We start from the raw sequence: 18,634 nt of genomic DNA, 5'->3' as shown, positions 1-18,634 counted from the left end.
TCTCAGACTTCACCCGTTCCTCACTCCCTTTAAAGCTTTCTCTTCTAGTTCCCCCAAAAGAACGAAGCTACAATAGCTGCCAAAGACACTTACCAAGTGTCATGTCATAGGTTTAAATAGAAGATCTCAAAATGAGCTCATTAATGCAAGTTGCTGACTTTATCTTCCAGGATGATACTAATATCGTCCTTTATGATTAGTGCAAAAAAAGCCCAATCAGCCGGGACAATTTGAGACAATCAGAAGAAATCTGTTCATATCATCCAGGACAATAATATATCGTCCTGAACGATCAATACAAATCGTGGAATATCGTCCTGAACATCGCCCTGAAAATGAGCTGTCCGATGTCCAATCGTCCAACGTATCGTCTCGGATGATCCTGCGATCGTCCAGGATGATTTGATCGTCCAAACAAGTCATAATTTCTTTTCTTAAATGCCAGATTAATTTTAAAAAAATTGTCCTGGATCGTCCCAGACGATATTTTATAGTCATGGATGATCCCCTGGACGATGTCCAAAAATAAGTAATTCCTAAATAGATATGGCGGCAGATTCTTTCCGTTTTGAGCCTATCATCCTAGCCGATACAAAATCGTCCAGGACGATATTTTTGCATAATGACGACTGTTTTAAAGAGGATGCCCTAATCAGGGTTTCTGCTTTTGAACCGATCGTCCAGGATGATATAAATATCGTCCCGAACGATGTTACCAAAAACAGTAAACTTTAGGGAACAGTTAGAGAATCTTCCAAGTTACAAAGCATCAGGAGCCACACCATATAAAATAGACTCAAGAAAGGAAAGAGGGTACAAACTGACTCAGACTTAGTCTACCCAATTTTGAGCTGGTTCCAAATTGCAGTCTGATCGTGTGTACCTGAAATTTCAATATATAAGACAGTCGTAGAGAACATATCATCAAAATCATAATAAGAGTGTTTGCTATCAAAAAAATCATCATCCATGAAAATAGATTCGCAACATCGTATGTTCCCTAACAGCTTCAAACCCTTGAGTAATGAACCATAGGATATATTCGATAGGCATAGAGCCATTTGTCAGCTAAGGTGGATTCACATCTATCCCATTAGACAAATACCAACCCAGGATTACAAGGTATTCTTAGACGAAGCAACCCATGTCTACCGATAAGGTGCCTTCTGTGGGGTTGGGTCAACTAGCTCCTATGACTAAGGATATCTGGGATCATGACAGCCAGGGATGACATAACCATGGGATCTTAATCGGCTCATCTTCAATCCCCCCACCACCAATTTTAAGTTCATGGTGATAAATTTTAAATCATAAAATCAAATTAAAACCCTAAAATTATTACAATTATATGTTGGATTTATAACCTATGCGGTATCTTTAATGACTAGCCTTAATCAAAAAGTTGCTTTAAGCAGTAAAAAAGTTATCTCAAATGAAACCTTGATTTATCCCACTAATGCATAATAATTCTAATGTCACCCAATCACTTCTCACCTAGAAATCCACAGTTGTCAATCTGAAATGAAAAAAGAAAAAAAAAAACAGAAATCCGCATACCAGAGAAGTGAAATTTAAAAAAAAAATCAAGAACTCCTGATAAAAAATTAGTCATGAGAACAAAATACTTCCGAGAAACAACAGCATAGTTGTAAAAAATTTACAAGACATTTTTTTCCAACTCTTAGAAAAATATCCTTAGTTTTCCTTATAAGCTCCTGATATATTCTTTTCCTCTGAACGGCTGTAAACATGTATTAACAACTTCCTCAAGCAAATTATCAAAGGCTGAAACAATGAACTAAGAGAGTCAAAGCCATCCTAGCCTGGCAATATTGCAATGATATGTATCAAAGTAAAAATATGTACAATCTGGCTTTCTGTGCTTGAGTGAAGCATGAGAAGTCAGAATAAGAGAAGACAGAAGGAAATTTTTATAAAAATTATGCACTTAATTGAAACAAGAATAACAAATTAAATACACTATCGAATGTTCAAAGAATACAAAAATTCAAAGAATGTACTAATTATAACATGGTTCAGAGTATTGCAGCTACAATTGATATATAAACAGATGAAGCTTTTGCTTTATCCATCAAAGCCTCTTCTCCGGTGGAGAGACAATCATAGGCATAGATAAGGGCAGTTCTTCATTTATTCCTCTTTTTTTGTCTCTCTTTCTGAAGGTTTTAATTGGCTTAATAATCTTTGGCTTCAATTTCTCAAACTTGTCGAAGTTATAACTACTCAATATCTCTTTGAACAGATCCACATTGGGGAAATCACCAGCTAGTAAATAAGATAGGAATAGTAAGCAAAAGAGTCATAAGATCCTTTTAACTTGCAGGTAGAGTTTCAAATTGTTAGGCGTGGAAGATGAATAATACATTGTTTAAGTATTCAAGTTTAACATTGCAGCATATAATGGCCACTATTTTTTGCCATAAAGCATTGTAGGTGTAACAACCCATATTTTGGTCCAATCAAATAAATTTTTTTAGAAGTCATTATAAGTCCAAATCATAAATTGTCTTCACCATTATATAGATATTATTGTGTTTTAATTATAATAAATATTTCGTAATTTTGAGTATTGGTGCAAATCCTTATGAAATTGACATATGTCGATACAATTAGGAATTTTGAGATCGTCAGGTGTCTGTTTTGCAAATCAATTTCGCTACTTTTCTAAAAATATTAGGCTATTGTATGGTTATTTTTATAATTTTTCAAATCCTAAAAAGATTTATATAAATTTTATACATAAAACTGAATAAATTATATAAGATTTGATTTTGCCAGGTCCCAAAAGTCCTAGATGAGAAAATTGGAGGCTTGCGTTAGGGACTCGACAGCCAGCGTAAAACTTGTCGAATAATTATGACATGAATCCTTTTAAAAAATTGTGTAAATTTTTGGGCATCCCCTGGAAACGACGCACTGTATAGTCTGAATACAACGATATGTGTGCAAGGGTTGCTGCGCCAACACTCGGGTACAGTATTAAATAGGCAAGGGCTCCCACATCAAGGATGGATGTGGGCAAAGAAACTAGTTTATGAAATTAAAATTAGGATGGAACTAGGAACATAAACTCCCTTACAGAAAAATTAATGGAATTAATTGTTATTATGTTTCATAGGAAGATAAATATTCTATGCATTCAAGAAACTAAATAGTGTGAGAGAAGGCTAAGGAAATTGATAGTTTAAGATATAAACTATAGTATTCAGGTGGGAGTCGTACTAAAAATGATGTAGGTGTGATTATAGATAATAGTTTGAAGGATAATATTATAAAAATTAATAGAATTAAAGATATAATTATAGATTTAAATATTGTTGTTGATTCTAAGATTGTTAATATTATAAGTGCTTATGTTCCTCAAGTAAGTTTGAATATGGGTTCAAAATTAAAATTTTCAAATGACTTAATAGAATTAATATAAAAGATACCTCTTGAAGAAAGAGTTTTTATTGGAAGACATTTAAATGGACATGTTGGTAGAGGTAGATGATTTTAAAAGCATTCATGATGGCCATGGGTTTGGAATGACAAATGCAAGTGGTAAGACTATATTAGATTTTTCTTTAGCTTATGAATTTTTAATAGCTATTACTTATTTAAGAAATATATGAGCTTCTTATCACTTAAAAATATTAATATAATAAAATGCATATTGATTATTTTTTTATAAGAAAATTAGATCGTTTAGATTGTAAAGATTGTAAAGTTATTCTGAGGAAAAATTTATGTACCCAACATCGATTATTAATTTTGGACTTTAAGATAAAGGGGCAGAAGATAAATAATAAAGTAAAATAATTTTTTAAGATTAGATGGAGCATTTAAAGAATATTAACAAAAGTATTTTAGAGAGTAAGATTTTAGAACTTAAGATTTTATTTGTGCATGAGGATGCTAATGTTATGTGTGACTAGTGATATTAAGAATATTGCAAAAAATGTGCTTAGAGTTTCGAAGGGAAAAACTCTTAATAGTAAAAATAGTTGGTGGTGAAATCCAAATGTGCAAGAAAAGATAAAATATAAGAAGATTTGCTCTAAAAATTAGTTTTTATGTAAAAATTCTGATAATTGGGAAAATTATAAAGAGGCTCGTAAGGAATCTAAAAAAATTATTTGCAATGCAAAGAGGTTAGCTTTTAATGATTTATATAATAAATTAGATACTAAAGATGGAGAAATATATATATGTATAAGTTAGCTAAACAAAGAGATATGAGTAGTAAAGATTTAGTTCAAGTGAAGTATATTAAGGATGAAGATCAAAAAGTGCTTTTCTTAGAAGATGATATTCAACAAAGGTGTATGAGATATTTTGCATAACTTTTTAGAGACTTTAGCACACTAAATAAAAATAAAGATTTTGTTTTTATCAACGTATTAGTAAAATCAAAGTTAGAGAGGCTTTAATGAAATAGAAATGTGGAAAAGCTATTGGACTTGATAATATTCCAATAAAGATATGAAAATGCTAAGGAGATGAAGGAATTTCTTTGCTTACTAAACTTTTTAATCTTATCTTTAAGACTAAAAAGATGTCAGATCAATGGAGAATAAGTGTTTGAATTCCTATTTTTAAGAATAAAGGTGATGCGCAAGAGTGTGCGAATTATAGAGAAAATAATTTGATGTGTCATACTTTAAAATTATAGGAGCGAGTTATGGAGTGTGGCGTGATACTAATAGTTCTAAAAATCAATTTGGATTCATGCCGGGTAGGTCTACTATGGAAGTTATACATTTATTGAGAGTTTTGATGGAAAAATATAGAGAGAATAAGAAGAATCTACATATGATTTTTTTTTTTTTTTTGAAGAAAGTCGAAGCTTAAGAATTACTAAAAAAAGAGATAAAGAAACTACAAACTAGATTCCTCTTTCAAAATATTGAAAAAGGAAGGAGGAACCTCATTCTCAGAATAATCCACCCAATCAAAGCTACTAAATAGTGTATAGTTAGCATATAAATTTGTTAACTTAATGCATTCTTTACTAATGCAATTAAAATAACGAAATTAAAGTTTGAAAGAAATTCCATACCCTCGTCCTTGAACTTCTTTGTTTTACAAGCCTTTTTGAAGTAAGAGATAATGTTTGAATTATATCCTTCTATGATGATGCCCTTGTATTTGAACATCCAATCCTTTATCTCATCCTTTAGAGATTGAATAGCAAGCAATTCCAATTGAGCTATGTCCCAATGAAAAAGAGATTTTCCATAATCAAAAAGGAACCTTCCATTGCTATCACGGAAGACAGCAGCAATTCCTGCTTTGTAGGAAGAAAGTAGTGAAGCATCTACATTAACCTTTAGCCAATTAAGTGGAGGAGGATGCCAAGCTTTAGACAGTCTTAAGGACTGATTAACATCCCAAAAGTCCAAGTTGTATTGATTAAAGTTCTTAGAAACCGAAGTTTGATAGATAGCATTTGAAGCTAGAATACTGGAATTGTCTTCAACACCTTCATGGATCATTTTGTTTCTACTTTTCCAAGATAGAAACATTGTATTACAATACAGATTTACCAACATTCCTTTCTTCATAATATTGGATTCAATCCAATTAATATAAAGCATACTTCTATCAAATGTAGGAATATTGAATCCTCAATTCCTTAAATGCTGGATTATCTCTCTCAGTTTCCTACAGCTACAAATTATATGTTCCGCATCTTTTATTGCTTCACATCCCCTAGGACATTTAGAATTCTGGATTTGTCTTCTATAGCATAGAAATTGGAGTGAGGGAATAGCATTTCTATTCAGCCTCCACCAGAATACCTCCACCCGTGCATTCAATTTCGCCTTTCTGGTCCAATTCCAGTTAAGATAGTTCACCATTTCATGAGCAGCAGTTTTTCTGATTAGACCCGGGATTGTCTTTCTAGAAATTTGATTTGTCAGTTCCATGGAATCTTCATTACCCTCCTGAGTTATTTTAATTCGAGAGATCAAATTAATAAGGTCCCTACCGAAGTATTTACTCAGCTCTTGTTCATTCCATTGAGCTTCCTGAATGAACTCTTTTACATGAACCGGACTGCCTTCAAACGGGATGACAAATGTAGGCCATTTGTTAATACATTTATCCAGAATCCATGTATCTTCAAAAGCATCCACGGATTCTCCATTAGCTATCCTCCATCTTACAATTGGTTTGAGCATTTTATAACCTTCTCTTAGTAAAAAAAAGCTGTAGAAAAATGGCCTCTACTATTGCCTTTCTCCAGATTTACACCGTATTTTGAAGCCATAACCATGTGTAATAATGATTGATTATCATTTATAAATCTCCAAGTTAATCTATCTCTTAAAGCAAGAGCCTTAGTTGTGTTTGAGTGTATACCACATCCTCCATATTCCATTGGCTTACACATATCATACCAACTTACATAATGCATCCCCATTGAGCCATTATTTTTATTCCAAATGAAGTTTTTACATAATCTGTCAAGTTCTTCCAGCACTTTTTTAGGCACTAAAGAATGAGTTGCATGAAAGGTAGGGAGAGCTAGCAATACTGGCTTTACCAATATAATTTTTGGGGCAATGATAAGTCTTTGCTACCCCATTGGTTAAGCTTTCTCAAAGCATTATCAATGATGAATTGAAAATCATCTCTCCTGAGTCTTCTCAAAGCCATCTTCAAACTGAGATAATTGAATTCTTTGACATGTTTAAAGCCCATAATTCTTGATACACTTCTCTTCTTTCTTCTCTTCACATGTTTCCCGAACATACACATGGATTTATTATAGTTAATTCTCTGCCTAGTCCTTTCACAAAAATTGTGAAGGATTTGCTTCACTTCCAAAACCTGTTTCCTATTAGCTTTGGAAAACATAATCACATCGTCAGCGTATAATAAATGGGAAATTCTTGGACCTTCAGGATTTACCTTGATACCACAAGATCTTTGATGAAAGGCATTTGAGAGAAGTTGTGACCATAATAAAGAAAGGATGGGAGATAGTGGACATCCTTGTCGAAATCCACTTCTAGCTTTGATCCAATTAGAACAATTTCCATTTATTATTATAGAGAACTTGGGATCTTCTACACACTCCATGATTAGCTTAGAAGTTTTGAGAGGAAAGTTAAAGTACTCCAACACTTTCTTTAGAGAAGACCAAGCCATGGAATCATAGGCTTGCTCCATATCTACTTTGAAGGAAACAAGACCTTGAGAAGCTTTTGAGAGACGTAATTTGTTAAAAACTTATTCTGCCACCAATATATGATCAGATAAGGATCTCCCCTTAATGAATGCCACTTGCTCCATAGAAATGAGTTTAGGAATGCCAAATTAAGTTTATTCAAAATTATCCTTGACGCCACCTTATAAACTGTATTGCATAGACTTATAGGTCTATAATTAGAAGGAAGAATGGGATTAGAAACCTTGGGGATAAGAACTATGAGCGTTTCTTTCCATTCCTTATCAAGCTCTCCATGTCTAAAGAAGTAGCTAATAGCCTTCCACAAATCTTCTTTAATAATTTCCCAATAGACTTTAATAAAAGTGTGAGAGATCCCATCATTACCCGGTGAAGTGTTTCCTCCCAATTGTTGTACCACTTCTTCAACTTCAGCCATAGATAATACAACATCCAGTAGATCTCTGTCCCAAGAATTCAAGTTGTTGGTGTTTGTTGGCCACCCTTCTAGTTTGCTACTTCTAGCCTCCCACTTCTTTTAAAAAGCCGGAGGAAAACTCCCTCCATCTGACATTGATCTTCCACCAACATCCCATCTTCATCTTTAACTTTAATTATCCTGTTGGAGTTCCTTCTAGCACTAGCATAAGAATGGAAGAACATAGAATTTCCATCCCCTTCATTTAACCATTTTACTTTGGCCCTTTGCATCCACCACATATTGAGTCTTGTAATGGTAGCATTTAGTTCCATTACTTTGGCTTTGAGATTCCAGTAATCTTGCTCCAATAGCCTTCCTAAGGAAGACTCTTTACATTGAAGATCCATGATCTCATTCATGAGATCATCTTTTAGTTTATTAAGCTCCTTGTGTTCGCCTTGCTCCAATAGAACAATGATTTTAGGGACCTTTTAAATTTTTTATTGAGAATTTGAGAGAAGCTACCTTGATAATTCCTGCACCATTCTTTCCTTGCCACCCCATAAGAAGCTTGATAAGAAGCCCAACAATTCTCATACTTGATGATCCTTCTAGGATTTATGTTATAGCTTTTGAAGTGTAATAAGATTGGACAATGGTCCGAGGCTATTCTAGCCAAATGCCTTTCTACCAATTGATACATAGAGCTTAATGCAATAGTGTTAACAAAACACCTATCCAATCTTTCAAGGATCCTAGCACCTCCCACTTTATTGTTGCACCATGTAAATTTAGGATCAATGCACCCAACTTCATGCAAATCATTATTGAGCAAGCATTCCTCCATCTCCCTTGATCCTTGAGAATAGATGAATCTTCTTCCTCCCAATTTGTCTTCTTTTCTCATTAAACAATTAAAGTCTCCACCAATTGCCATTGGTAGATCACTATTGGAATACTTATCTAACATATTCCATAATTCCCTTCTTTTATGCACTTCTGTACTTCCATATATCGTAGTTACCTTCCACTTTCCATTATTGAGCACATTTAGTTCTCCTATCACCATCTGTGAAGAGCAGTCTTCCACCGTGAACATTATAGTATTAGAATTCCAAAGAATAATAATACCTCCAGAACGTCCTTAGGACGGAACATAGAAGAAGTCCCAATTGTTCCCAATCATGCCATCAATTACACTTCTATCAATTTCAGTTAATTTAGTTTCAACTAAACTAACAAAACAAACTACATTGTTCATAACAAACTCCTTAAGGTATAAGGAAGCATTCCTCTTTCTTGCTCCCCTACAATTCCAAAAAGCAATAGAATACATTAAAAAGGATTGTGGGGATTACTCCCCAAAGTACCTTTCCCTTCAAGCTCCAATCTCCGGCTTCTAGTAGATGAATTGATTGGTCCCAAATCCTTTAGCTGTTTAGGTCTCTTCTTCTTAGTAGGAAGTGCAGAATCCACTTTCCCACTACTATCATCAGCAATTTTTTCAGTTGAAACTGAAACAGCTCCTTCCTTATCAGTTTGGCTTGTTTCCAACTCTATCTCTTTATTGACTTCATCTGCAGCTTTTCCTTCATTCAGAATGACATATGTATGTGTTTCAAGCAATTCTCCTTCTTCCAAGTCTGCAAGAACATGAAAGTTATTGTTATCAACCGTGATAACATATTTCTCCTTTGATGTTCCTCCTTGTGCTTTAGTATCTGAACCATTAGAAATTTTTTGTTCCACAATTCTCTATTCTTCTACAATTTTGTCTTCTGTAACTTTTCCTAATGGAAACATATTGTTTTGATAGAGTTACTCTACTACTTTTATCAATTTGAGCAGGTGGTCTTTTGTTCCAATTTTTATTAAAATACTTCTTCCCATAACTCATCAACATCCAAGGACCATATTCTTCATTATCAGCCAATGCTTCCCCTGCTACAGCATTCTTCTCCACCAGGTTTTTTGATTGATCCTTATCCGTTTGATTTGCTATCTCCTTATTCACAATGAAACTATTGAGACAGACATTTTTGTTATGGTCAATTTTCCCACAATCAAAGCATAAATTGGGAAGCCTCTCGTAGTCAATCTTTTGGAAAAATCTATCTTCTTCTCCCTCTACCCACACTACTGTAGGTAGTTTAGCATCTAGATCAATTCGGACACAAACACGTCCAAATTCCCTTCTTTACCATTGGAACATATTACCATCTATAAGGTAAGGCTTCCCCACCCTGGAAGCTATTCGACAGATATTTACTTCATCCCAGCAGAATAAAGGTAAATTTGGTAATCTAATCCAAATTGGAGCAGAGAGCCCTTTAAGAGAATTAGGATCGAACCTTTGAGTCCATCTATCCATCCCAACAATGTTTCCATTGATGAACCAGGGTCCATTGGTTAGAACTGCTTCCATATGTTCTTCTTCAAAAAAAGGACACAAGATCCATCCTTTTCCTAGGACAGTGAGATGGAATTTACCATATTGTTCCCATTGTTTTCTCAATTCATAGCTAATTGAAGAGAACTGGACTTTTCCTCCAAAAATCTTAAGTACTAGAGACTTGTTTAGCTTTTTGGAATTCTCACAAACTTTATCATGCAGTTTAACAGTTTTTCCATCATCAGCTATACAGTTACCAAAATCCAGGTTAGTAACTTTAATATTTTTGCTTTTAGACCACACATTATGAAAGGATCCAGAATTTGGCCTTTTGGGCATTTCCTGAATAACCTCACCACAGCTCCCAAGCTCTCCAATAATGTATACACGAACTTCTTCCATATCAGATTTCCTCTTACTTTCTTCTTCTGTATTACTCTCCTTCAATTCAGAATGTCCTGGTACGTTAACTTCAATAGATTCCCTTAACAGAGAATACTCATTCACATCATCTCCTTTACCCATAACAGTAACCATATGATTATTTTCATATATGGCTTTAGGCGCCATAACATTAACCTTCTCATTCAAGATATATCTTGGCCACCCAGTTTTTTCCATAGAATCTTCTATCAATTTACCTTTCCCTTTACCAGGCACTTCCAGCAATTGTTTCTTTATCATTTGACCTCCTTCATTTATAATTAGTGGTTTATTACTCATAGCAAATAAACCTGGAAAATCCATTGATCTGTCATCTCCAAATGCCGGTGGAGAAGATGAAACATTTCGAGCTCCTCCAATGATTGCACGTCCCGAAGACCGTCGATCCTCCATCGGACCGCCGGCCGCAGGTGGCCGACGACCGTTCGTCGTCATTGAACTGACGACGAAGCCGCGGATTTAGATTTTCAAAATAACAGAATTTTGAAATCTCAAAGTCTCTCTCTCTACTTTCTCTCCATAGGACTTTCCCATATGATATTTATTGATTTAGAGAAAGCATATGATAAAATTCCAAGAAAAGTGCTATGGACATTTCTTGAAAAGAAAGGATTAATAACGCTTATATTCAAATCATTAAAGATATGTATGTAGGAGCTATTATTTTTGTTCAAACACAAGGTGGTTTGACCAAGTATTTTCCTATTTCGGTTGGATTTCATCAAGGATCAGCCTTAAGTCCATATCTTTTTGCTTTAGTCATGGATGTTCACGTTAGACATTTGCAAGAGGATGTACCTTGGTATATGCTTTTTGCTGATGATATTCTTCTTGTTGATAAGACTAGAGTGGGAGTGAAGGTAAACTTGAATTATGGAGGTCAACCTTAAAGTATAAAAATTTTCACTTGAATAGTTCTAAAACTAAATATATAGAGTGTAATTTTAGTAGCAATAGATCTAGTGAGGGGATTGTGACTTTGGGCGATCAAGTTATTAATAAGAGTACACATTTTAGATATCTTGGATCTATTGTTCGAAGTGATGGTAAAATAGATGACGATATTATCAGCAGAATTCAAGTTGGATGGTTGAAGTGGAGGAATGCATCGGGCTTGTTATGCGATAGAAAAGCCCCCCTCAAACTTGAAGGGAATATTTTATAAGATGGTGTTGAGACATGCAATGCTTTATGATGTCAAATGTTGGCCTTAGAGATAGGATACAAAATGAGCATATACCTGAAAAGGTTGGAGTAGCTCCAATGGAAGATAATATTAGAGATAATCGCCTTAGATAGTTTGGTCACATTAAACGGAGGCCTTCCAATGACCCGATTAGGTAAGTTGATGTATTAGATTTGACTTATGTTAAGAAAGGGAGAGGTATACCTAAAAAGAATTGGTTAGAAAATATTAGAAATGATCTTTCTTTATTATATTTAAATGAGAATTTGACTTTTAATAGGATACAATGGAGAAAAATGATTCATGTAGCCGACCCCACGTAATGGGACAAAGGCTTGATGTTGTTGTTGTATAAATAATACAAAGCACAAATAGACCAATTAAAACTATTTTTATTCTGTTCAATTCGGCTTTAAAATAAGACCTGTAAGGGAAAATAACAGAGAAAATAAATGCTAGGATTTAGAGGTCGTAGAACAATTTTTACTATCCGACTTATTACAAAAGTTGTTCGTCTCATTGTAAGGAACATTATCTTATTTCTGATTTTAATATTTTTATATATTTTGTATTTTATTCATTGTATGTTAATTTTTAGCAAACTTTCACCACATAAATTTTGGTGTATGATAGATCTCGTTAATATGAGTATTTTGACTTGAACATAATAAAATTTCACAAGATAAATTGGAAGATCTGGTTTTTTAAAATAAACAAATAGTAGACAAATTTGGTAGATTTCCCGGCATTTTATGAATTATTGCATTTCATATATAATATTCACTTACATTGTATAGAAAAAGTATCATTTGCATGTAAGTAAAGAAGGCTAGTTGTTAACACTATAATTAATACAGGTTGACTCTTAAAATTTAATACCTTGAACAGGAGGATGAATCGACGGACTTTTCTTTAAATAAATAGTTAATGGTGTAATCCTAATTGTACCATGTAACCGATTAACTGAATTACGCCGACAGGTAGAGGGTGAAGACTCTTAAATGAATAGTGAAAGTCACTTGTGAAAATAAATGATTGATAAAAAATAAAATTCTTCCACTTTAGATCTCGGGGCATGACAGTAGGTCTCAAAACCCTCTTATAGAATTTTCTCTAAAGTTTAAGGGGCACTTTTCTATCACATAAAAGACCCGATGCATTCCTCTTCTTCAATCATCCAATTTGAATTCTGCTAATAATATCCCCATCTATTTCACCATTACTTTGGACTATAGAGCCGAGATATCTAAAACATCTCTTTTTAATGGCTTGATCGCCTAATGTCACAATCCCCCTAGTATGTCAATTACTCCTAAAATTAAACTCAATGTATTCGATTTAAGATCAACTAAAATGAAAACCATTAGATTCTCAGGTTGACCTCCATAATGCATGTTTTTTTTCTTTTAACTCCCTCTCTAATCTTATCAATATAATACCCAAAGTTTTGTCAAATGTAAGCATGAATTTTTTTCAAACTAACAGCATATCCATATGTAAACTAGGAGCTCAATAATATATTTCTATTTTTATCTCAGTTATAAGTATTTCAATTTCACATTTTATTTACTGTAGCAAATCCACTTAAAACAACATGAAGAGGCTGGATGTAATCATATGGCTGGGAGTGAAGGTAATTGGGGTAGTGGAAATTTGTAACGGAGCATTAGTATTAATTTTGTATTACATAATAAAAGTTAACTTAAAACCTTTGTATTGGTTTTCATTTTTCCTACCTGACATTCTCTTGAGGAGACAAGGCTAGGGAGCTTAAGCTGTAGGTTGTAAGGGGAAGTGAAGCTACTGTTGTGGAGAAAAAAATTCAAAAAAAAAGGGAGAATAAGAAAAGAAAAGTGGGGGAAGAATTTTGAATGAAATTAATAAGAGTTTAATTGAAGTGGTATACAAAAGGAGAAAGAATCATAATACTTTCGGTGAACCAGTTTATCCCACTGTTCTGGAAGACGAGGTGACATACGCAAACGAGATTATAAGAATTAGTAAATGTTATATTATTGCACTTCATCTTTATTATGTCTATGACCGCATGTATTTCAGTTTATTTTAGTTTATTTTGTATGAACATGGACGAATATGTATGAAATTGTTTATATAGAGAATAATCTTTATCAATGTTAACGATTTCGTAAACATATAAGTAAAAATATTCTTAAACTAATGAATGAGCAAAAGAGCAGCAAAAGGGCAGCTAAAGCGTAGCAAAAGCGCAACAGTAAAAAGAGCAGCAAAAGGGCAGCTAAAGCACAGCAAAAGGACAACAAAAGGGCAGCAAAAGGGTTTAAAAAGGGCAACTAAAGTGCAGCTAAATCGCAGTTATGTCATCAAAAGCATATGTCATTAGGGCTAAAAAGGATGACTATATGGAAAGTGAAATAAATTATATATGGGAGATAGACATGCACAAGTAAAAGCGAAAGACCCGATAAGGTAAGCCTACACTCTTAATTCTATAAGTTGAAAAATTAGACTCAACCCTAAATGAGAGAAAAACTTCAATTTTAAAAGTTGGGAAGTTGAACCCAACCTTGAATTGGTACTACTAGGCACTTTTAGGCTCAATATGGTATTTCAATATATGTTTTAACTATATTAGCATTGTTAAGCATTTCTTAATTATTTATTAGTATTTTTTATAAATTTCTTGTGTATTTCATTGAGCTTAGCTCATTAGCAGTGGTTATACTATAAGAAAGGGAATGGAGCCATTGGGACAGTAAAAAAAGGTGATCGTTCTTTTGGTGTAAATACGTTTTGGGTGCATTTTCCTCAAAAAAAAAAAATAAGTTTTGGGTGTACAAAGAGATCTAAAACAAGATCTAAATGCTAGATGTATAGACTTTTGGGTATGTGAGTAAATTTTAAAAGTTTTAGTAGAGCTATGCATTTACTTCAGTTATATTTGATGTTCATTAACGTACATTCTATGCTTCCATTATTAATTATAAAATTTAATAGGTTGGCAAGTTAGGAGAGCCTAAATAAATTTCTTTTTGCTCACTCTATTCTAAAAGTAGTGGCTCGAAATGGGTGTTAATAAGAAGAAACCAACATAGATTTTCCTTCTTTGTTATACTCCAGATTGATTGTTAGGGAAGTAGGCCAAATTGGGGTGTGACAATCAACAAGAAAAGTATCATCAGCAAAAAGCATACACCATAGTACATCATCTTGCAAATTCAAGTAACATCCATGATTAAAGAAAAAAAGATATAGGCTTAAATCTGATCCTTGAAGTAATCCAACTGAATTAGGAAAATACTTGGTCAAAACACTTTGTGTTTGAACATAAATAACAACTCATGCATACATATCCTTAATGGTATGAATATAAGTATTATAACTCCTTTCCTTTCTAGAACTCTGTAATGAAACTTTATCATATGCTTTCTCTAAATCAATACATATCATAAATAGATCCTCCTTATTCTCTTTATACTTATTCATAAAAACTCTCAATAAATGTCCTTTTACAAAACAAAGAATTAAAATTAATGTAGATAATAATAAAACTGTCACAATTTTAAAATCATAAGTAGTGAAATATGAAATCCAAATTCTTCCTCGAAGATGTTATCTTCGTCGTTTGCATCCAACTAGCTCTTGTTATCCTAGCCTCCTAGCTTTGACCGGCTCATGTCCTACTGACATCTATACCCAATATATTCTTGTCCAGATGGCCCTTGTCACTAAAATAACACCTTTCAATCCAACTACCTCCACTTGACCATCACTTTCTTTTCCAGTCTCCATTGCCTAGTTGTAAGCTCTCAAGCTTCATATGTCTAGTTGGTTCGCATTCATCCAACATCCATCACCAAACCTTATACTACCTATCTAACCCCCTTGGTCCTATGAATTTTATCATCTAGTCTCCTTCACTTGACATGCTCCTATTTATCTGATCTTCAACTCTCAATCAACACCAATTCATTAACCTTCATCACCTAAATTGATCTTATCTTCGACAACCAACTGGTCTCCATCAATGATAATTAGTTTTCCTGCCTTACAGACATCGAGTCAGCCTGGACACAACAATTATCTCCCTCATTTGCACCGACCATCCTCCCTTATAAATTTCAGTTGTAAATACTAAGGATACCTTCATCAAGAATGCTATGATATCCTCCCTCATTAAATCACAAATAACAATCTCTTAAAAACATTTGGATATAATATAGGATACCTCATCAAGAAGAAACTCCAATTTGAGAGAAATCCATCCTATAATAAGAAGAGAACATTTACATCTTCCATCAATGAATGCATCAAATTACAAATTCCAAATCAATGTGTATCATTGTACCATCACTAACCACTCTTTTTTTCTAGATTAATCATAAGAGTTGACCAATTCAATAGAATCATTAAAACCACTACTAGGATATCAATAAATATCATGTTATTAGTGTCGTGCTCAACATGACAAGTACTCGATCAAAATATTGTTGGCTTGATTTTGAAGGCAAGACCTCGAGAATGACAAATTTACATGTCTATAAAAAATTGTTTGAAAATTCATTTGCAGATGTTGACCACTAGACACAAGCCAAAAGCCCCCAAAAATTCGCAAGAATTGCATGTCTATAAAAAAATATTTGAAAATTCATTTGCAGATGTTGTTCACTGGACACAAGCTGAAAGCTCCCAAAAATTCGCAAGAAATCCCATAAAGTATCTGTATACGGCGTCGTGTGCGTCTCTTCCCACAAATCCTGCGCAAATCCCGCGAACCCACCTCGATCCTCACCTTCTCCACATCTATAAAATTAAAGGGATGGCCTTCGCTCTTCAGGCTCCTCTCTAGTAACCTTCTCCTGCACTTTGCTTCCTCTCCCATTCGCCCCCCTCCACGACATCCAAGCTCTGGTCCATCAAACTCCACCTCCCGACTTCTTTGATTGAGAGAGAGAGAGAGAGAGAGAAGTCACCTTACCTCAGCCAAATCCCATAGCTTCTCCTTTCTTCCCTACCCAAAATCCTCCATCCAGTCCGAAGCCAAGCCCGACGTCCCTCAAGCCCCGAACTCCAAGTGTCGACCTCGCCTCCTGCGACTGAATCCCTCACCCCACCCCTGCCTCCGTCATTGCCTCTTGCCCGAACCCTATAGCCGGCCTTTATGTCGAGCTGGCAAACCGCTCATACACGCTTTTCTCTAGCGTAGTGGGAAGGGAACTCGGTGCGACACCTACGATGAGGTAAGGGAGTAACCCCTAGGCTCCAAAATCCTGCTCTCGACGTTCGTGTTGAGCAGGCAAACCGCTCATACACGCTTTTCTCTAGCGTGGTGGGATGGGAATCCGATATGAAGCCTAAGGCGAGACCGGTATATTCATAAGTACCCGCATGCGGGGAAACAACTGCTTCTCTCTTGTAATAGATACGAAAGACCCATACACGCCTTTTTTTGGCGTGGTGGGGACAAAGATTTCATGACCGCTGTGTCCTCGTACAAGGGCACCTATCGTACACGCTTTTCTCTAGCGTGGCAGGAGGCCCAATTTTTCCGAAGTTTCCCCTAAACGGGGGAGACACCGGGAGGCAGTCGAAATCTCGGGTAAATATACGATCGCACTCGGATCTGTTTGAACTCAAAAAGGACATGCACAAGAACTGGGTCTCAAATAACAACAGTAGACTTGAGGACTTGATTTGAACCAAATGGATCTAAATGAACTTAAACTCAAGTGAATTTGAATAATAAAAGAGAACTTGATTGAACTCAGAAAGAACAAATTTCAAAGAAGCTTTAACTTGTGATTGTAGTTTGGGACAACTACAAAGAACTTGAACTCCATTTGAATATTAAGTAATTTGAATGATTTGAGTATAAGCAAAAACTTGCAGCTTGATTGCAAAGGACTCAAACTTTAACTTGGATATGAATTACAATGGCTTTGAACTTGGATAACAATAAAGAAATTGGCTTGAATCAAGGCATCAAAGTCCTAATAATTGTTAAGAATGATGAAGTCAAAGAAGTCAAATAAACAAGTAGTGGTTTATGTATGAATTGACCACAAACTTTGGTACGAAGTTCTTTCTTGGATGATAGTATTCGACTCGTGGAATGGAGACATCAATGAATATTCATCATGCAAATTTTGAACTCAAAGAAACTGCAGTGTACTCAAATTTGACAGTGGAGTATATTTGATTTGAACTGAACTCAAACCTGAATTTAACAAGAACCACAGTGGACTTGACATTGAACATTCAAACTCAAATGACTTGAACAATTGATAAAGGAATTGATAACTTTAGAGAACAGTGCACTTGTATGAAGAAGGAAATTTGTACAAAATCTCGCACACAATCAATGCTACTTGGGTGTAAACAAATACATCGGAATCCTACAAGTCGTAATGATGGACAACATGAAGTTGCCCATAAGTAATGAAAGATTTCATGATGCTTAGAATGTGATGGAAGTTCAATATACAAGATCCCAACAAGTTGTGTAGAAGCACCTTTGACCGACATCCACCGTCTTGCAAACATATGTAGCAGTCCCTGCAAATACTTAAGGAGATGCATGAAGATGTAGTCAACATTGCGATATCCTTAAAATCAATGTTAACTACAATGTCATAGAAGACCCGTCAAGTGTCCAAAATACTCCTGCACATGCACTATAGCTTGTATACACATAGGTATACAAGAGGGGTAAATACAATTACGACCCGTACGGGCCCCGGACAGCGTATTATAAGTATACATGTGATGTCTAGGGATGCTACGCGAGTTAATAAATTTAAACCCGATCCTCCTAAGAAGATAAATGGGAGTCGATAAGGTTCAACAAATAATTATAAAATGCCCCCAAACACCCGCATGAGCCCCGGCAAGCGTGTTATAAGTATACACGTGACGTCTAGGGATGCTACGCGAGTTAATAAATTTAAACATGCTCCTCTTAAGCAGGTAAATGAGAGTCAACAAGGTTCAAAGGTTTAACAAATAATTATAAAATGCCCCCAAACACCCACA

The 18,634-nt window shown here is 34.7% G+C and overlaps 1 pseudogene; it reads right to left on the bottom strand.

Annotated features, from left to right (window-relative positions):
- Nucleotides 1–2,092: 2,092 nt before the first annotated feature.
- Nucleotides 2,093–18,634, bottom strand: part of LOC110094331 — an 80,781-nt pseudogene continuing 64,239 nt past the window's right edge.

The sequence above is a fragment of the Dendrobium catenatum genome, unplaced genomic scaffold, assembly GCF_001605985.2.
Source record: "Dendrobium catenatum unplaced genomic scaffold, ASM160598v2 fragScaff_scaffold_671, whole genome shotgun sequence".
NCBI classification, from domain to species: Eukaryota; Viridiplantae; Streptophyta; class Magnoliopsida; order Asparagales; family Orchidaceae; genus Dendrobium; species Dendrobium catenatum.
Note: the sequence above shows the minus strand (reverse complement) of the source record. Positions and strands in the feature narration are given on the sequence as shown.